At 41.3% G+C, this 20,778-nt stretch overlaps 1 pseudogene; it reads left to right on the plus strand.

Moving 5' to 3' along the window:
* The first annotated feature begins 3,842 nt into the window (after positions 1-3,842).
* LOC127624227 (androgen-induced gene 1 protein-like) overlaps positions 3,843-20,778 on the plus strand; it is a 56,808-nt pseudogene continuing 39,872 nt past the window's right edge.

Genomic DNA, 20,778 nt, shown 5'->3' on the forward strand with positions numbered 1-20,778 from the left:
AGTGCAGGTGTGTGTCTGTGTGATCTCTTTAGTTGGACAGACTGTGACCACAAACCATTCACTGTAATGATATGGAATGTGTTGTGTGACTATGGAAACACCATGTGTTAATATACACACGGTATCATTTATTGCTTGTCAATATGAGGATGAAAGCCGGTGGCACAGTAAACAACCCTCAAATCTCGAAGTCCACAGGAACAATTGTAACCTCACCACACACATTATTCATTCTCAGGAAAATGAGCAATGAAAAAGGTAAGAGATAGGATGCAGACCTGAGCTCTTGATGCAAAATGGGTCATTATTATTGTTCTATTATTAAGCAATATCACATGAGCTAGAGTGCTGTTGTACAGAACATCAGCACAGCTATAATAAAGGTAATTTCATAACAGATTTCATTGTTCTTTTTGATATAGAAGGAAAACATTAAAACTGACTTACACAATTGCTTTTAAAACTGTATTTGCCTTTTATGTATAGATTTTGTTATTATAGCCTTGTCCCAGAACCAAACTTTCAAATATTATTCTATGAAGTTAAATTTAAAAAAAGTTAAACTATGATCATCTATTAACACAGAGTAAAATACACAAACCATTTAAATAATTTTTGTGTGAAAATTTTCAACAACTGCGACAAATTCTATTACATTTTCTAAAATGTCCCACAGTTGTGGCATCAATTTCACCACACCAAACAATTTTGCCCGTAATAAAGTTCAAAAGTTAGTGTACTTTTTAACTAAGTCGATAAGTGTCCGTGAAGAGCATGCTCAAGATGTAGAAAACAAAGATATATAATGGTTGGTTGCACTTTATATTACCGTATGTGTACTTCAGAGTACTTTCTTCTGTAAGTACACTTTAATTATAGAGTAATATTAGGTAACTTAAGGTAAGGGTTTGGGTAAGGGTTAGTGTTAGTACCTAGTAATTTATGTAGTTGTTGTAATTTTATAGTACATAAATGTAGAACCGTACTGTAAAGTGCTGCCAGGTTAATATCATATGTGAGTACTTTTATTGGCCATCATTTCCAATGAAGCTGTAATTTTGCCAATGAAATTATTATTTCATTATATATTTATTTAGGATACATAAAATGTTGAAATTATTTAATTATTAAACACCCATAAATAAGACATTAATAATGAATAATTTACATTTTAAACAAAATGTAGTCAGCTAATTTGTCAATTTTTGCTCCAGTTTCGAAAATAGCTCTAAAGGAAGCTAAAGCAGATTCAAATTTTGCGAAAGCCTGTCTGGAATGCTGTGAACAGAGACAAGCGGAGGGATACATTGAAGTGTTCTTAAATTTCTAAATATTAAAATAACTAAATATCCGCACTCTTTGAACACCATGTATCCAATCAGAATAGAGCACCAGAACTAATTGTTTCACAGGATGGATGGATGGATGGTCAAAATGCAAGCATTTTCAACCTCCATCCCAAAATGTCGTAATCTGTGTTGACAGTTTTTGATTAAACGTAGGACAGTTATGAAACCAAATTTAAATATAAAGGCAAACGAAATGAATAAATAATATTTCCTCATTACCTGTCGAGATTAGAGTGGGAGGTTTCTGAGAGGGGACATCTAATTGGCAGAAACAGGACAAAAGTAAGCAGGAGGTGGGTGAGCAAGCAGATGTGTGTGCTCACTCTCTTCATTAAATTGATTGAGCAGACTTTGATGTTTCCAAACAGACTTAAACATCAGTGCCTGCACCAGTGTTTGGGTTCATGGCATTACGTTGTTGTAAACAAAACAGTATCTTAATGAGACCAAGGATGCTATTCATAGGCTGTTATAGTGCACTTTGCAAAAGTGTCATGCCTGGGTAGCGCTCTTGAATGTGTTGTACATACATAAGGGCATATCATGTACAAGATCAACAAATACAGGTACAGAGTCTGGAAGCCGATCTGGCCTGAGATTGATAAGAGGGGAAAGGATTAGCATGAATTTACCCACACAACTCCAACTATGGAAATAGATGTATCCAAAAGACAGATGTATTGCTCTATTGTGTCTGTGGACTTAATTAAGACTTGCGGTTCAGTGTATTCAGTTCTCTTTTCAAATGTGGTTGCATGATTCTTGCCATCACACATTTATTGGCTATAAGCTAGGCTATGAGCTTTATAAGTTAATGGAAAATTGAAATAGACATATAGAAAGTAGAGTAGTATAGCCACACAAACCACATGTCAACAACCTCAGTCTGCCTCTTAGACAGTCTCTTTACTGTTCCTAGTTCCTATTGCACTCACAAAAGATAGTATTGTTAGTCTTTCTTTAGTCATTCATTTTACTCTAGTTTGGCCCTGCATTGCTGGATACATTTGTTTGATATTTTTCAAAAGTGTCAGACAGCAGGGGCACTTATTTACACAGATTTTCAAGAATGTAACTTTTGGCAATCTATGTTAATAATGCATTTCACTGCGGTCTACCCAGTAAATCCTGCGCTTATTTTGGGCTCTAAAGTTAAGCTTTACATGTCAGAAAGCTTGGGGCCAGCTGAATGAGATGAAGCTTTGGATTGCTGGTGGTTGCACTCATCTAGAACCACATACACATCTCTGAAGTACACTTACTGTGAGCAAGTCTACCTCAAATCTGCAAAACCTTGCATGCTCCCCACAGCTAACCACAAACTGCAGATCACTCCTGCACTCTGGCAGACCCCGTCAATCCCCACAGTAGGCTAAGAGCCTGCACAGCAGTCCTCATAGCATATATTTTGTTTGCATTTTCTCATTTTGCTCATGGGGATCAGGTTGAGTTAGATAAATATGAGGTTTTGAATATTTCAGACACACATCATCTTCCACATTTGTTTCAAACACTTCAGCACCATGATTTATTTAAGATAAAAAGCAATAACATGTTGGCTATAAGTGGATTTGCCTGCATAATGTGGTGTGTGATTGACGGTAACTCTGAACATGAAAGCGTCCATTTTCATAACGTGATCCGAAATGTAACAGCTAAAGCTGTGTATCTGGAAAAAAGTTGTGATCTGAAAAAAATATATAAATAAATCATCTTGTCTGGGTTAATATGTGGACAAAATGAGATAGGGATGTAGTCCAGGTCACAGGAGACACACTGGTCATTTGCTGCCTAAAGTGGAGGCAAGTGTAGTTCTTTATAATCCTCATTTCTCCATCCTCTTAATAGCTCAGTTCTGGGAACCATTTTGTCAACCTCTGGAAAGGGATTTTCCATTGTAAATCTCATCATTGTAGCATAATACAGGTTTTACAGGGGCACATTCTTTGTCTGCCACCATCTGACATCTCTTCAACAGTGATCTACTCAAATGGGAAATTGTAATTTACAGTAATACTGTTCGGAAATGCACAACAGTGAGAAATTGTTTCATTTGATTCTATTCTTGTTGCTCTCATGCGTTATCTTGAAAGTGCAATGTGATGCTTATTGGATGTTTCCTCTTTATGTTTTTAAAAACGTTGTTATGAAACAATGGATGCTCAACTGACACTGTTTGGAATTGTAGACTAGACTAATATAAGATACTATAATATAATATAATATAATATAATATAATATAATATAATATAATATAATATAATATAATATAATATAATATATAGATTAATAGTTAGGATTAAATAATTAGTCTAAACATATTTATTTTTGCACTACATTTGGACACTAATAAATTCAAAAAGTGATTACGTGGGAGACAGCGTGAACCAACATCCCCCCAAAAATCCAGCACTGGCGCGGATCAGCATCTGCTCACGATGGTCATGCGCCAGCACAAAGGACAGTGACGCGCGCTGCTCTACACAGGCAGCGATGCTTGTTACTATAGCAACAACCTGCCTGCACTTCCGCCGCCTCCTCCAACATCTCGCGCTCTGATCCGCGCGACCCTCTCCTTCTCCTCCCCATCACCAAGGCGCTCAGATATCAACATCCATCTGTCACCAGGATATTTCCTGAGACGACAATTCGACTGGGGAAGGAAATGGCACTCATCCCATCTCAGATCGTAAGAGTAGCGATACTCCTGTCTTATTTTTCCATCCTCTGCAGTTACAATGCAGTTACAAAGCAATAGACATGGCCGCGCATCAAACATACGGCGGTAGCTGGAAGTTTCTAACGTTCATAGATTTGGTAAGTGCACGCGCATCGTTCCCATACAGTGCCTTATTATATAAATCTGCGAGCGCACCACTATGCTGTAGTTATCTCCATAATGCATAAAAACATGCAGACAGGCCCCTGTTATGGTGAATTATGCTAGGCTCCTATGAATAGGATTCCAGACATCCAATACAAATAACCTTAGTTGCGTCATATTTGCTAAATGTTAATCACATGACGTAATGCTTTTTAATCTCTAATAATGGTGCCATGCTTTCCATACCTTGCATCCTCATTAATAATTAATCTTATAGGGTTGTGTTGAATTACGAGCAGTCCTCAAAACAATTAGGAGGAAAAATACATTGCTATATATATATACAGTAAATGGAAGCATCCTTGCTTTTTGTTCTTTCACCACAAGGCCCCATTCTGTTTGAGTAAATGCAGGTCACATTAGCGGCAGCATCTGTACGCACGCACATACACGTTGACTTTTATGACAGTCTGGGAGCCAATGACTCATGTTTTCCACATAAATGCCCCCACCCCCCCCCCATTTTTTTTTTTTTTAAATAACAATAATTCTGAATACAAAGTGGCAATAAAAGTTGTTTTGTTACACTGCACATGTGCACATCTGTTCCAGGGCAATGTTTACACATTTTCTCATTGTTCTCTGGGAATAATCTCATGAACAAATATGTTAATACTGTTTCATAACACTTGATGATTCCTCCCTTGACCCTTGGTGTAATGCAGTCATTAGAGAGCTTGGTCATAAATTTGCAATAACTTTTGGGGGTTAAAAAACATACAGAATAATTAACATTTCACATAGATACATTTAGTTTCATGTAATTCCTTAAACTTTGAAGTTTCACTTTCTGTAGGTTTTAAAGTACAGGTGGCCAGTACAGATGTGTTGATTGATGCTTGTATGTTATTTTTATAATTTCAATAATCAAAGGTTATAATAATGACACTTAGAGGTTGATGTAAATATGTTGTTCATAAACATCTAGGTTACTGATGTAACCTCCGTTCCCTGATGGAGGGAACGAGATGTTGTGTAGAAGAAGTGACACTAGGGGTCTCTCTTGAGAGCCTTGTGTCTCTTAACTTGAGAAAAGGCCAATGAGTAATTGGCAGACAGAATTTGCATGTCCCTCCCCAAAACATACGGGTATAAAGGGAGGGAAATATGCGTCTGTCCCTTCAGGTTTTGCACTGAGGAGCCGAGAAGGAGGTTCAGCCATAACAGTGGCTCGGTTCAGCGTCGTGGCCAGGAGGACACAACGTCTCATTCCCTCAATCAGTTACAACAGTAACCTAGATGTTCCCCGTCTGTCGTTCACTTGGACGTTGTGTCAAAGAAGCGACACTAGAGGTCCATATTCAATCACGCCATGCGCTGAACCTTGTACGTGCGATGCTGAAGCAGGTGCGGGCAGGCAGTTGCATGCCACAGTGACAGGCTGCATCAGACTGCACATACCCTTCCCCAACGCTGCATCAAATTGTTATAAAACTTTTAGGTTCCGGAACCCCGAAGGGGGGAACAAGGCGACATGCCAAGCATGAGAGCAGGCCGCTCCAGCCGCGCCTTTTCTCTCTCTATGTTTCCCGCATTGAGTTAAAGCATTTGAGGCCATCTTAACGCTATCACATGCATCGGGGAAGGCATTCTTTTCCAACTCCTATTCTTTCAGGGGGAAAAGACCCCGCGGAGACCACCACCTGCCCAGGCTGGGGGGAGGTAAATAGTGGCGAGATATGTCACATGGGTTTTCAGGCCATATGTGGGAAAGGTGCGGTGGTAGATCCTACCTACTGCGAGGGAGGACTTGCTACAAAACGGCGACCGGGGGCAGTGGGCACTGCCCAAGGGAGACACAGGTCCACCCGTAGGGGGACCGTACCATGGAAAATACACACAGGGAGTTTAATCCACACAGGGTCTCGTCCTGTGGAGCACCTATTTCAGTACAGTGTAGTTTAAGTACCCGTAGTGGCTCTGGTCGGGGAATTCCTAGGCTGAATTCGCGTACCAGAGGGCTAGGGAGCAGTAATCTAGGGAGCCAAGTAAGTGGGGTCTCCTGGGATAAGAGAGCATGTGAACGCCTCAGTGGAGGGGAAAAGCGCTAGGTGCAAGCGGTACACCGGTCAGTTGTTCCGCGTTACCGAGTTCTACTGGCTCAGAACTGAGAAAACACGGGACAAGACCGACTCAACCTTGAGATTGTAAAATCTCGTAAAGGTATTGGGTGTTGCCAGCCTGCTGCTCTACAAATGTCTGCTAGGGAGGTGGCCAGCGCCCACGAGGATGCCACACTTCTCATCGAGTGTGCTCGAACCCGCAAGGAGAGGGCTTTGAGCTCGACTGATTCTAGCGGCTCGAAGGGGGTCTCTGAAGGATCGAGAGGACCACTGAGAGATCCCAGGAGGGGAACAGGCTTGGCCGGGGAGGGTTCAATCTCCGGGCGCCTCTAAGGAATCTGATAATCAAGTCGTGCTTAACCAAGGACTTGCCGACCACTGCGTCGTGGTGGGGTCGCGATAGAGGCTACAAACACCTTCAACCCTCCAACCTCTCCTGCAGAAATGCGAGCACTGACCCAACTGTGCACCTCTGCGGAAAGAACACCAGTTTGCGAACAAGCGCCACTTCAGGGCGTAAAGTTGCCTGGTAGAGGGAGCTCGGCCTTGGTTGATCGTGTCTACAATGGCAGGTGGTAGGCCACTTAGATCTTCTGCATCCCATCCAGGGGCCAGATTTGGAGGTTCCAGAGGTCTGTGGGCGGATGCCAGAGGGTGCCCTATCCCTGATAAAGAAGGTCCTTCCTCAAGGGAATTCGCCAGGTAGGGGCTGTCGCGAGGAGCATGAGATCCGAGAACTAAGTCCGAGTGGGCCATTAGGGGGCCACCAGAGTGGCCACCACTGACTTGTTCCTCGTCCTCCATGACCTTGCACAGCACCCGTGCAAGAAGGCTCACTGGGGCAAATGCGTACTTGGGCAGCCTCTTGGGCCAGCTGTGTGCCAGCGTGTCTGTCCCGAGGGGGACCCCGTTAAGGATTACCAGTGCGGGCAGTGGGGACGTCTCCTGTGAAGTGAACAGGTCTATCTGTGCTTTGCCGAAGCGTTCCCAAATCAGCTGGACTGCCTGGGGGTGGAGACTCCACTCTCCGCTGAGCGTACCTTGTCGCGACAATGCGCAAACCATGCCCATTTCGGGACTCGAGTCTGGAGCCAGTGCTGAAGTGGTCTCATATGCATCAACCCCAGTGGCGCAACCGCTGCAGAGGATGCCATTTGCCCCAGGAGCCTCTGGAATTGTTTTAGAGGAACCCCCATGCCTGGCTTGAACATGGTGAGGCATTTCAGCACTGACTGACACTGAATGTCATTGGGACTGTGTCTAACTCCATGCTGAGAAAAGAGATGCTATGAACCGGGGCGAGCTTGCTCTTTTCCCAGTTGACCTGAAGCCCTAGATGGCTGAGGTGTCTGAGCACCTGGTCCCTGTGGGCGAACATCAACTCTCGAGAGTGGGCCAGGATGAGATAGTTGTCGATGTAGTTGAGTATGCAGATGCCCACGTCCCTTAGTGGGGCAAGGGCTGCCTCTGAGACCTTCGTGGAGACGCGAGGGGAAAGTGACATGCCGAAGGGGAGGACCTTGTGCTGATACGGCTGGCCATCGAACGCAAACAGTAGAAAGGGTCGGTGTCGAGGCAAGATAGAGATGTCAAAGTACGTGTCCTTCAGGTCTACCACTGCGAACACAAGTCCAAGATCGGTTGTAAGTCGCCGCCTTTCTTGGGTACGATGAAGTAAGGGTTGTAGAAACCCTTCTTCATCTCAGCTGGAGGGACAGGCTCTATCGCATCTTTGAGTAAAAGGGTGTTGGCGTCTTCGCTGTTCACCGAGGTAAAGCAGACGCCTGCAAAAGGGGGCAGGGACCTGGCGAACTGAATCACGTAGCTGAGTCGGATGGTCCTGGCCAACCAGCGCGATGGGTTGGGAAGTGAAAGCCACGCGTCCAAGCTCCGTGTGAGGGGCACTAAGGGGATGATCGTTTTCGATGTACCAGGCGAGGCTTTGCAGCAGGGCGGAGTAGGTAGTATGGCGTCGGGACGTAGAGGAGAGTCCAGAGGCTCTGGTGCTGAGAGAAGACTTGAAGCACTTACCTTGCTCCACACACCAGGCAGGTGGCTGGTTAATGACTGATGATGAGGTCCCGTGTAGGCGTCCTCTGGACTCGTCAGAACCGGCTGGCCAGGGGGCAGCAGTCGTGGGTCCAGATGTGGGAGGTCCACATCTGGGGTGCCGGGACTGTTGAAGTGTGGCACAGGGTTGCCGTGAGAATGGCATTTGCGGGCCAGGTGACCCAGGGAAAGAGGAAATTGCTCTTTCATTGAGAATGTGGGTACCACAGCCCGAAGGGGGTGCGTCAAGCACTTCCTGTGGTTCGCTGGGGCTGAGAGCTGGGCCGTGGTTGGGGCGGAGCTGCCTGTTTTCTGGAAGCCACAGGAGGACGCCCTCGGCGAGCACACGGATCACGGGCCGCGCTGGTGGAGTGCCGGGGCATGATGTGAGAAATGGCCTCTGTCTGTTTCTTCACCGCTGAGAACTGCTGGGTGAAGTCCTCCACGGTGTTACTGAAGAGATCAAACTGGGAGACAGGGGCATTGAGGAAGTGTGCTTTGTCCACTTACCGCATCTCGAATGTCTGAGCCAAAGATGACGTTTCTGGACCACGAGGGTGTCCATCACCTGCCCGAGTGTACGCGCTGTGACCTTCGTGGCCCTGAGGGCCAAGTGCAGATTTTTGAGTGCCTTGGCCCGGTGAACTTGCAGGAGGCCATGGCGTGCAGGGCGGAGGCAGCCTGTCCAGCGGCACTGTAGGCTTTGAAGGTCAGTGATGATGTCATCCTACAGGCCTTGGAGGAGAGCACCAGGCGATTGTGGGCAGTGAAGTGTGCTCTCCACGATCTCATCATCAGTCATCTAGCCGTGAAGGCTGTGGGGAGGATGGAGGGTTCCAGTCCAACCCCACGCTGACGGCGGCCCGGGCCAGCATGTTGGCTATCTGGGCGTCAGCCTCAGACTGGGCGTGCCAACCCGAGGGTGGCAGTCCAATCGAGTCTTCCATGTCAGCCGCCAGAATGCTCTCCGATGCAGTGCTGAGCTCGTCATCCAGCTTGAGGGGCTCGAGGGGTAAGCAGACTGGCCGTAGAAGGAAAGCTGCGACCTCAACATTGCCATGGTAAGGTTCTCGCAGTGAGAACACGAACCATCCACAAATGCTGCCTCAGTGTGATCGCTGCCCAGACATACCAGGCAGCATCTGTGACCGTCAGGAGCGGAGAGAACTCGACCGCATCCAGGAACTACACAGGGACGGAAAGGCATCTTTATAAAGACGCGTCCTGAAAAGGATGTTCAATGCCACTGTGTATTGCTCTTTTAGAGAAAATAAACTCTTTTAGGGAAATGTTCTCTTTTAGAAGCGCTGTTGAAGCGCCCAGGGTCAAAGCTGCACTGTTGTGCAGAGAAGGAGAAAGCCGCTGATATGAAATCTGAATGGACAGACGCATATTTCCCTCCATTTATACCAGTATGTCCGGGAAAGGGACATGCAAATTCTGTTTGCCAATTTCTCATTGGCCTTTTCTCAAGTTCAGAGATGCGCGAGGCTCTCAATAGAGAGCTTCTTCGACACAACGTCAAAGTGAGCGACAGGCGGGGAACTGAGTCTTTCATAATACATAAACACAGAACAACTAGAGTGACTTTCACTATGGATAGGTGGTGAAGGGATTTATTGTTTGTGTTACTTTGCATAATAATATAATGATTCATTATGACATTATTTAAGGACCTCTGACACCGTCATAGCATTGCTATAATGATACTGGACAATGCTAATTTAGGAAGAAGCTTATTAGAACAGATGATAAATGCATATCATTTTCTTAGCAGATTATCTCAGTTTGGCACAAGAAATGCCAGTATATCTGAATCAAATACTCCCAAAACTAATTGAAACATTCACTGTAACATCCGCAATGGATCTACTCCACTGTAGGATTGTTAAATGTATTCACATCCTAAGTAACCGTTATCATTGTGTTAACTGCCTTGACTGTGCCACTTTGATTTCAGCCATTTATGTTTTCATCAGGCTTCCTTAATGATTGATAACCTGGGCTCAGATTTGGGTTTCCATTCCCACAATAGGACACTTGAGGAGCCTTGCATAGAACTGAGCTCTCTGTGTCATACATAAAATGGCTGGTCAGGTGTGGACAAAAGTTTCAATGATCTGACATTGAGACACCCATGGTTTAATTAGCAGAGTTTAATCAGCAGCAGAGATGCACAGGTTTGCAAAGTGTATCATTACTATGATGAAAGGCAGTTATTTAACAGCAACCTGTATAATAATCTGCAAATTTGTTTCAGCAAAATCTATTCAAGTCTAATACCTTATGCATGCATGGTGCATTTTAAAGTGTTTTAAACATTTGGAACCAACTGATTTGGACTTTGAACTAAGTGCAATTGCACAGTACGAGAGGAACCGCAGGTTCAGACATTTGGTGCATGTGCTTGGCTGAGGAGCCCCTGGTGCAATGCTACCATCTGTGGAATTATGAAGGAACGCCTCTAAACGTATTGATACCGCAGAACCGTGGTATCCCGGGCCAATCTGAGTCCTGCGACGCTGTGGTATCATTACGTTTAAAGGAGATTCTGATTTAGGCTTTCAGTCATAATCCCACAGATGGTAGCTTCGCACCAGTGGCTCCTCAGCCAAGCACATGCACCAAATGTCTGAACCTGCGGTTCCTCTCATACTGAGCAGGATTACTATTGCAACAACACATCATCAGTAGGGTAAAACTAACCTGTCTCACAACGGTCTAATCCTAGCTAACGTTCCCTATTAGTGGGTGAGCAATCCAACACTTGGTGAATTTTATGACATTACTAAAACTGTGTTAGTTCCCCCCTCAAAATGGAAACTTTATCATTTGAAACCCATATGACCTTCCATGGAACACAAGAGTATACATTTTTAAGAATATTGACATACAATGAAAGTGAATAGGGACTTTCACTCTATAACATTCTGCCTTACATCTTCTTTTGTGTTCCAAGGAAGAAAGAGCATCACATGGTTTTGGAAGAGTAAATGAGGACAGAGTTTTATATCGCTCCCTTAATTTTCAATACTGTATATCATTCACTTTATTTCAAAGACTGTCTTGCAAGCCTTATTGCCAAGTCTTGTTTGGTAAGAACTGAGGTTTCCTAGCCCAATTTTTGTTTAAAACATTCCCAGCCTCAAACAAGCAATTCACTAGATTTCATGGAGTTTTGAGTCGCAGTCTAGGAATCCTTGTGGTTGTTTATAAGAACATAATAAGACTTTGTATAGCTAATAAATGATTTTATGCCTTTACTGGCTCCATGCCCTTGTACTGAGGCTGTTTTTAAATTGTTCAGTTGACATGAGAGAAGGATAGACATCCATTTTTAGCTCAGTTAAATCAAAGATCAAACGCAGTAGTGAGGGTAGAGTAAGAAAAATAGATCGTTTTGAGGTAATGGTAATGAGGGTTTAAGACGTATTTCATAAAGGATTGGTTTTGGACAAATCGAACATTTAATTGAAGCACTGAGCATTTGAGCAGGGCCTTAGCAGGGCTTCTCCTGTCTGCAGACACCAGGAAACAAATTTAGGACAAGAAAGATAATGAGGAATGAAATATTAAAGAGTGTATTAATGGGAGCCTTTTTTGCATGTTGGATGTCTGTGGAGGAGATATAATAAAGAAACCCTCATAATTCCTTAATGTCTTTCCATCTTAAATTAATGTCAAAGCAATCTTTTAACACTCTTATCACGACTGTGGACTAATGGAAAGAGGGGTAAAAAAAAGATATTAGCTTAAGACAAGAAATAGGTTATGGAGGAAGGTTGTGCATCTACATTGTAAAACTAAGTGTATCTGTAAATGTTCTGTTTCTTGTGATATGAGACCGTTTGCCTTTGGAAAATGATTGCACTTAGAAATACTCATTCTATTTTGAGACAACCAAAGATGAATACCTTACTTTCATCAAAAAGCCATCTCATTCAACTTCCCCTTGTGTTACTTTAAAAAAGGCAGCTTTGATTTGTATGTCAATGAAAGGCAATACAAATCATGGAAATTTTAGCTTCAGTAAGTCTATAATCCATTTTAGCTTTTAAGGTAAAAAGAAATGACCATGCTACATCTCTATCAGATTTACCGAATAATTGTTTTCAGTAAGGGCTTGAAATACAGATAAAATGTGCAGTTTATAAACAGTTGTACAAGAATATCATGTTTATGTTTGTTTCAGAATGCCAATGATCAGAATAGATTTAAAGGGGATAGTTCACCCAAAAATAAAACATTCTGTCATCATTTACTCACCCACATGTTTTTCCAAACCTGTATGGATATTATCTCTTCTGCAGAATACAAAAGGGGATGTTTTAAAGCTGAAGTTTGTAATTTCTGCGACACTAGTGCCCCATAATGGAATTGCAAAATAAAATATGTTTCAAAACAGCTTTCCAAATAAGCCCCTCCTCTTCAAACAGTCAGATAGTCCCCATAAACATTACAAAAAGTAATGTTTATGGGGCGGGTCTAAGCAGGTCACTCCAATCAAACACAGGATTTTTTATATTGTCACAGAAACAGTGTTTACAGTTTTCGGGAAAATTAAACTATGTGGCATACTAACAGTTGTCTCTGCTGAATTCAAATGAAGATTTTTAGAAGAATTTCTCAACACTTTTGTTCCATACAATGCAAGTGAATGGGTGCCAAAATATTGAAGCTCCAAAAATCAAATAAGTCACCATAAAAGTAATCCGTAAGACTCCAGTGGTTAAATCAATATCTTCAGAAGCGATATGATAGGTGTGGGTGAGAAACATCAATATTTAAGTCCTTTTTTACTAGAAATTCTGCTCCCTGCTCAGTAAGTCTCCACTTTAACTTTCACTGTCCCATTCTTCTTCTTGAGTTTTTGATGATTCACATTATTGATGCATATTGCCTCATACTGGGCCGGGAGAAGTATTTCTAGCAAAAAAAAAGGACTTATATATCTGTTTCTCATCCACACCTATCATATTGCTTCTGAAGATATGGATTAAAACACTGGAGTCGTATGGATTATATTTATGCTGCCTTTATGTGCTTTTGTAGCGTCAACATTTTGGCACCCATTCACTTGCATTGTATGGACCAACAGAGCTGAAATATTCTTCTAAAAATCATAGTTTTTGTTCTGCAGAAGACAGAGTGTTAAGTCAGGTCATCTACGAGTCATTTACTAACAGGTTCTCCACAAACGTGCAGTGCGTGATAGGTGAGGGTCAACACAACGTTTGCCCTTATGCTCCATGTCTGTCCTCCCAGCACTCGCCTTAAAAAGAAGAAATGAAGTCATACACATCTGGGATGGCATGGGGCTATCCCAGATGAGAGTAAATTATGAGAGAATTGAAATTTTTGTGTGAACTATTTATTTAAAGTGATAGCGCAGCAATAATTTAATATTTTGTCATAATTTCTCTACCTTCATGTTGTTCCAAACCCGTGTGACCTGCTGTATTCTGTGAGACTCAAAAGATGTTAGACAGAATGTTAGGGACTGACAGTCTCAGTCACCATTCACTTTCAAAATATGGAGAGAAAAAAACATTCACTGAAATTAAATGGTGACTCAGGCAAACAATCTGTCAAAAATCTCCTTATTGTGTTGCATAGAAGAAAGAAAGTCATACAGGTTTGGAACAAAATGATGATGAATGATGACAGAATTTCCATTAATAATAATAATAATTCTGTAATACATGTTCAATTTGTATTATGAAATGGAATATAAGGGAGTTAACGTCCATTATGTAGTTTGTGAAAGTAATGAGTTACTCACTACCGGAGTACTCTTTTAATTGGATACTTTCTTACTCAAGTCATTATTTATGTCAGCACTTTTACTTCTACTTGAGTAATAATTTTTTTTTAAGTAATTGTACTTTTACTTGAGGACACTTTTTGACTACTTTACCCTGCTCTGATCTTTTTTAAGCTTTAAAGTTAGGCACTATCAACTAAAAAAAGAAAGTCAAGCAAGTTTGGAACAATATGAAGGTGCATAACTGATGACAGAACTTTCATTTTTGGGTGAACTTTCCCTTTATAACAACTTTGAATCAGACAGGTGTCAGAATGGTTATCCTAAATTGCTTACCTAACCAGTACATTATGATTCCCATTCTCAGGTCATTCAAGCTGTATTCTTTGGAGTGTGTGTCCTGACTGATGTTTCCAGCCTTCTGACATAAGGCAGTGCCAGTATGGAGCAAGAGAGACAGCTGAGAAAACTGATTGGCTTAAGAGACTGGATGATGGCTGTCCTGGCTTTTCCTGTTGGTGTGGTATGTATTAACCACTAATTAGATTTCATTTTTACATATGTACACTAACTGATTGTGATCCACATGAATCCGCTTTATTTGTGTTAGTTGGACCTAGTACATCCACAGACTGCGAGCAGTGCTGCCAGCTCATGACCTAGATAGTCTTCCTGATGCATGTTGATTCAAGGTTATGAGGGTATGTTGATGTTCAGATAACTTTAATGCTTTGAATCAACATTGAAAATTGTATTGAAATTGTATGAAAACATCACTATGATCCAAAATAAAGTAGCACATCCAAAAAAAAACTGTTCATTAAAACACAGGTTTGTAAAATTATCAGCCTTAACAGTATATAAACCTTCATATGCATACATCCTTAGGATTTTTTTTATTTGTTCATAAAAATCAGCAAAAGTCATTGGCTGGTGATGACATGTTGTGGTTAGTTTAAAGTGTGTGAACCTACTGTAAACTATCTGAGCCATCAAGTTCCATTGTTAATGTGTGGGAAAGAAAAAAGGCAGTACTGCAAACGAAACATGAATGTAATAATTGAAGTAAAAATTGAATACTTTGTCTGGAGTTGCCCCTCCCCACCCACACATGTCATTGACATTAAGATGTCTGAAACCACAGGAAAACAGAGGTGACTATTCAAAACTTTGATCAATCATTTAGTGGATCTAAAAAATTAGAGATGTGTAAAGAGTACATTGGCATGGGGCGCAGAAGGTAAAATACGGCATACTGTAAATGCCTGACCAATGCATTAATTTTTAGCTCACCCAAGCATTAAAAACAATGATAATGCCACTTCTATCAGGAAGACTTGCAGATTTGAGTGAAATTTAAGATGACATTTATTTGATGAATATAAAACAGAAAAGTAATGTCTCTATGTGGCGTAGGCCCCCGTCTGGCGGTCCGAAGAATGTGTACTTGGAACCGTCATATCCTGCCGGAGATAGGAGGCAGGGGCGAGGAGCCTACCCCCATGCAGAACGGGACTCAACTGGTGGTGGTGGGGTGGTGGAGGTTGCCGTGTTAGCACATTGAAACAGCAATGTGATAGCATCTTATGTGAGCAGACTTATAAAGCAATGGCTTACATGTGATTGGCTGGGAATTACCCAGCTAATGGTGCGATGATGTACAGCTGCTAGTCTTCCCGCTAAAACTACGCTGTGCTTACATTTCTTACATCTATGTATCTATGCATCTATCTATCTATCTGTCTTTCTGTTTGTCTGTCTGTTTGTCTGTCTGTCTGCAGTTAATCCGGCATGGGGACCATTTTTGGCCTAGAGGACACAAATGTTATTTGTTTTAATCCTCTCCCCCCAAGATCCGTTTAGATTAACACTTCAGGCACTCAGATGAGACATAATTACTTTAGCCAAGTAGGTGATGTTTTGTCTTTTTTATCAGACATAATTAGACACTAGGTGCCTTTAGGTATTTAGACCATCAAAACATTGAATCATCTAATACATTAAAGGTACAATAGGGAAGTTGATGGAAAAGTCCTGAGCCTGCAGGTTAGATCAGACAGCATCTGTATTCTCTCAGCACTTACCGCTACATCGGGGCACATCCTCACATGCTGCTTTGCATAAAGGGATTACGGACACCAACACATATTGTCTTCAATATACAGTCCATTTGCTTTGCAAATGCCAGTCATCTATCTGCTCTGGGTTAAATGGCACTGCCACACAACGTGCTGTGCAACAAGATTCTGTTCTCTGAAGTGAAGGAGGAAATGCTGTTTCTGTTTGTGTGTGTGATGGCCATCAAATACAATTACATGGAAAATATTTAAATTGTGCTCTCAAATTTCCTGCTTTTCCCCTGGCTGGCAAGATTTGCAGGGAGCAAAAAGGACAGTGTCAAACTTCAAGTCAAAAGAAAATTGACTCCACTTATTGTATTTTAATGAAACAGACATGGGCAATCCACATTTCATTGCAAAGGATCTCTAATACAGGGTTCACACACTTTAAAAAAAAAACATTTAATGTCTTTCATTATTGAATAATTTTTATTATTTTAAAAATCACACAAATTCAGACTGATTCACTTATGAATTATTCATAACCATTTTTACTGATTCATTAAAAAGATCTGACTCAACAGAATGATTCACTCACAAATATGTCATCACTATGGCTTGTGAGCAAGAAAGCATTTTTGTGTCTGTCTGCACTGCTTTGCCATTGTTTTTCTATGTAAACATAGATGTTTTTGACATCTCGCAGATTTGTTATTTTATTTAAAAAACAATTGCATCTCTGACAGTTTTAGATGCTGTGTCATGCTGTCCAAGTATATTTGGAATGGCCCTGTACTCTACATATGAACAATATTAAGCTGATTATATATTTTACATCAAAGCATAACTGGAAAAAATACATAGAAACTAAAAATGTAATTGACTTCTCCAGGCCTGGAAAACAGAACTTCCCTAATTCCCTAATATTTCATTGTTTTACTTGACTGTGGGTACCCTGCTAATAACAAACTCAATTTCACTATTAAAATAGGGCAATGTGTAATATCACAAAAGTTATTCAGAATCATATAACTAGACCTTTAAGCATTGTGACTTAATGGGATTGCGTGTTAGCTTGTAAAATCTTAGCAGCCAGACTGTCATGACACAAACACCAAATTAATGCTTAGCTTGGCCCTCGCCAAGTGCTGGGCATGTGGCTCAATTTACAGCCATCACAATGAGCATCATTAGTGCTGCCGTTAAAATGGGGAAACAAGCTCTACTGTGTTTGAGTGATATGCATACTTGCTAGCCTTAGCCAGGTCACTTCCTGGCACCTATTAGTAGTTTCTAAGGCATCATGATACAGTATACAGCTCAACTCTTCTGCTTTGTACATTGGGACAAAGTGGGATACAATTCTGCACCATCCATTTAACAACCTTAGTCTGTGGCAGGTCAAGAGATACAATCGTTCACTTGCTGCAGCAAGCTTGGCTGAATAGTCTGCTGTTAAGATCAAAATAAAAGTTTTGCTAGTCTCAGACCAGCACAAACCAGCAAAACCCAGCCCTGCTATCTTTTCAGCAGGGCAGTAGAAAAGCTTTGCAGTGTGCTATGTGGTTTATCCATATTTCCCAACAAGAGAGAGAGAGGTACAGGCAAATTTAAATAAATCACCTATCCAGCAATGAACTTATTTAACTAGCGCTTTCAAGATGAAGTGCAACCATTCTCTTGAAACATGCTTCAAAAGCACAACAGTTCCCTTTCACAAGCACTAACTCATAGTGCTGACAGTTTATTTAGGAATGGCAACCATCATCCAAGCCTTTGCTGAAAATCAGAGTCCTACAAAATAAGCTGAGACCACCAATCCAAACAGGAATCTGTCAAGCCCATAAATGAGGCCGATTAATGCAAATATCATTTGAGCAGTTCAGGATTATGGCAGGAGATGTGGAATTCCTTGCTCCCAAAGCAGATTCTTGGAGAGCCTGGGACGTCAAATAGTTTTACACAAGGCCTGCATGCTCAACGCCAATGTGCTTGTTTTTAAACGGCGTACGAGATGTCCTTGTAAGCTTAACACTGTCTTTCTTTCAGAAGGCATCTCTAGCTTCAAGTAAGTACCAGATAAAGCAGAGAGAAAATGTCATCTCTCGGGGATTAATTATGGTATGCTGATAAAACAATATGAGCTCCACATATTGTTTTGCTGTGCTCGTGGCTTGTTTTACTGCTTGTCATGGTTTTGCACAGAGATTGTGTCCTTTAGATGGGAGAATAAAAGAGGAGTTTTATTTTTTAGCATAATGAGTGTGCTGGCGTGAGGCAGGCTGCTGGAAGACCTGCTGGGAATCTGCTGGGCAAGGGATTGGCTCCATTTAAAGTCTTTTCAGGGAGTAAGAGGTCTAAAAAAGTTATCGAGTTCTCTAAAGAAGTAAAGTTGTTATATTTTCACATTTTAGCTCATTACATTAAAGTTTATAATTGAGATGGCTGACAACTGATAACATTCGAGAACCAATTACTTTTGTATTGCTAGCTGAGGGGCAATCATATAATTATGTTGGCTTGATTAAAGGGATAGTTCATCCAGAAATAAAAATTCTCTCATCATTTACTCACCCTCATACATCCCAGATGTGTATGACTTTATTTAATCTGCTTAACTCAAACTAAGAATATTTAAGTAAGGTCCCAACAGTACAAGTGAATGGGTGCCAAATTCTACATAAGGGCACCATAAAAGTACTCCACATGACCCTGGTGGTTCAATCCATATCTTCTGAAGTGATATACTGTAATTGGTGTGGGTGAGAAATATTTAAGTAATATTTTTTCTCTTTCTCATTCTGTTTTTGGTGATTCACATTGTTCATGCATATTGCCCACTAATGGGCAGAGAGGATAATTTATTATACAAAATGACTTTAATATGTATCTGTTTCTCACACACACCTATCATATTGTGTTTTAACACATTCATTTAATCACTGGAGTCTTATGGATTGCTTTTATGCTCCCTTTATGTGGATTTTAGAGTTTAAAATGTTTGGGAACCATACACTTGCATTGTATGGACTTACAGAGCTGAAATATTCTTGTGTTAACACTTGTGTTTTGCAGAATAAAGAAAGTCATACACATCTGGGATCCCAGGAGGGTGAGTAAATGACGAAAGAATTTTCATTTTTGGGTGAACTATCCCTTTAAGTCAATATAATATTCTAGACTTTAGGCTTAATAGGGCTTTTCTGAAATCTCTAAACAAAAACTAAATTAAATGTAAGTCCTCCTACAGCTTTCAAGCGACATTCACCAAACTTGGCACAGACCTTCAGCCTGTTTGGACTTGGTGTGCTATATAGTTTATAACTATAGATCTATATGTCTATCTGACTGTCTGTCTGTCTCTCTATCTTTCAGTCATGCTTTATTTTTACAGTTATTCCCAAACATTGTAGCAATGAGATGAAACAGCCTAGCAACCGGATAACAACACTCATATCTCAGCACCAGAATATTGTATTATTAACTTGGGCCAGCATGCCGAGTCCTTTTGTAAGCACCATGATGCCCTTTGGGGGCATCTACTATTATACTGGGGCAGTGGTGGCTCAGTGGTTGAGGCTCAGGGTTACTGACCAGAAGGTCGGGGGTTCAAGCCCCAGCACCACCAAGATGCCACTGTTGGGCCCTTGAGCAAGGCACTTAACTCCAGGTTGCTCCGGGGGGATTGTCCCTGTAATAACTGCACTGTAAGTCGCTTTGGATAAAAGCGTCTGCCAAATGCATAAATGTAAATGTAAAATACTTCACTCAACTTTAATAGGTAGCTAAAATGAATTAAGCTAAATTGCAAAAAGAAGTCATATGTTTTTTTTTTTTATCATCTGCATCTCCTTTTATTTTATTTTTTGCCATCCAGTTTGTGGTGACTATGTTCTGGACTCTGCACCTGTACGACAGAGACTTGATCTACCCAAGACTTCTGGACAACTTTATACCTCAGTGGCTAAACCATGGCATGGTGAGAGACAATTGCTATTTCATTACTAGAAATTTCAAGACTGTACAGTAGGTTTGTTCCAAATCACTGACATTATAAATGTCATTATAAAGTAACAATGATATTTTCACAGAATATATACATGTCTAAAAAATCTTCACTCCCAGGTTAGATCAAAGAAAAAAGCACATTTTGTTATTTTCAAGCTCTTGAGCCACATTGACTTCAGATGTGAAAATAGATGGTAGGGGTTGCGCAATTGTTGATTTAAATCAAGTGGAACAAAAGTTCTCAGGTGGGGTCAAATAGTGACATTTCTCGTTTTCATGACAGGTGAGATTGATGACTTAAGGCCATTTGGAATTCTAAGTGTGGCTGTATTATTAGTTTGTGAGTAATTACTGTAGCTAATCTCAAAACTGACTACGCACCAGTTCTCAACAGTGGCTCTGTTTGCACCATTGAGCAACAATGTAGGGGAGACGGGGGCTTGTTGTCACATGGGGAAGTTTTCACAAGGGCTGTATATCAGTAACTGCAAGGTTTTGAGTCAAACATCCATTTATGAAAACATGAATGTTTTTAAGCATTTGTTTTGTATGTTGGTTTGAAACACCTTGTACGAAACTAGCATACATTCAGGCAAGGGCC

This window comes from Xyrauchen texanus, chromosome 30 (assembly GCF_025860055.1).
Source record: "Xyrauchen texanus isolate HMW12.3.18 chromosome 30, RBS_HiC_50CHRs, whole genome shotgun sequence".
NCBI lineage: Eukaryota > Metazoa > Chordata > Actinopteri > Cypriniformes > Catostomidae > Xyrauchen > Xyrauchen texanus.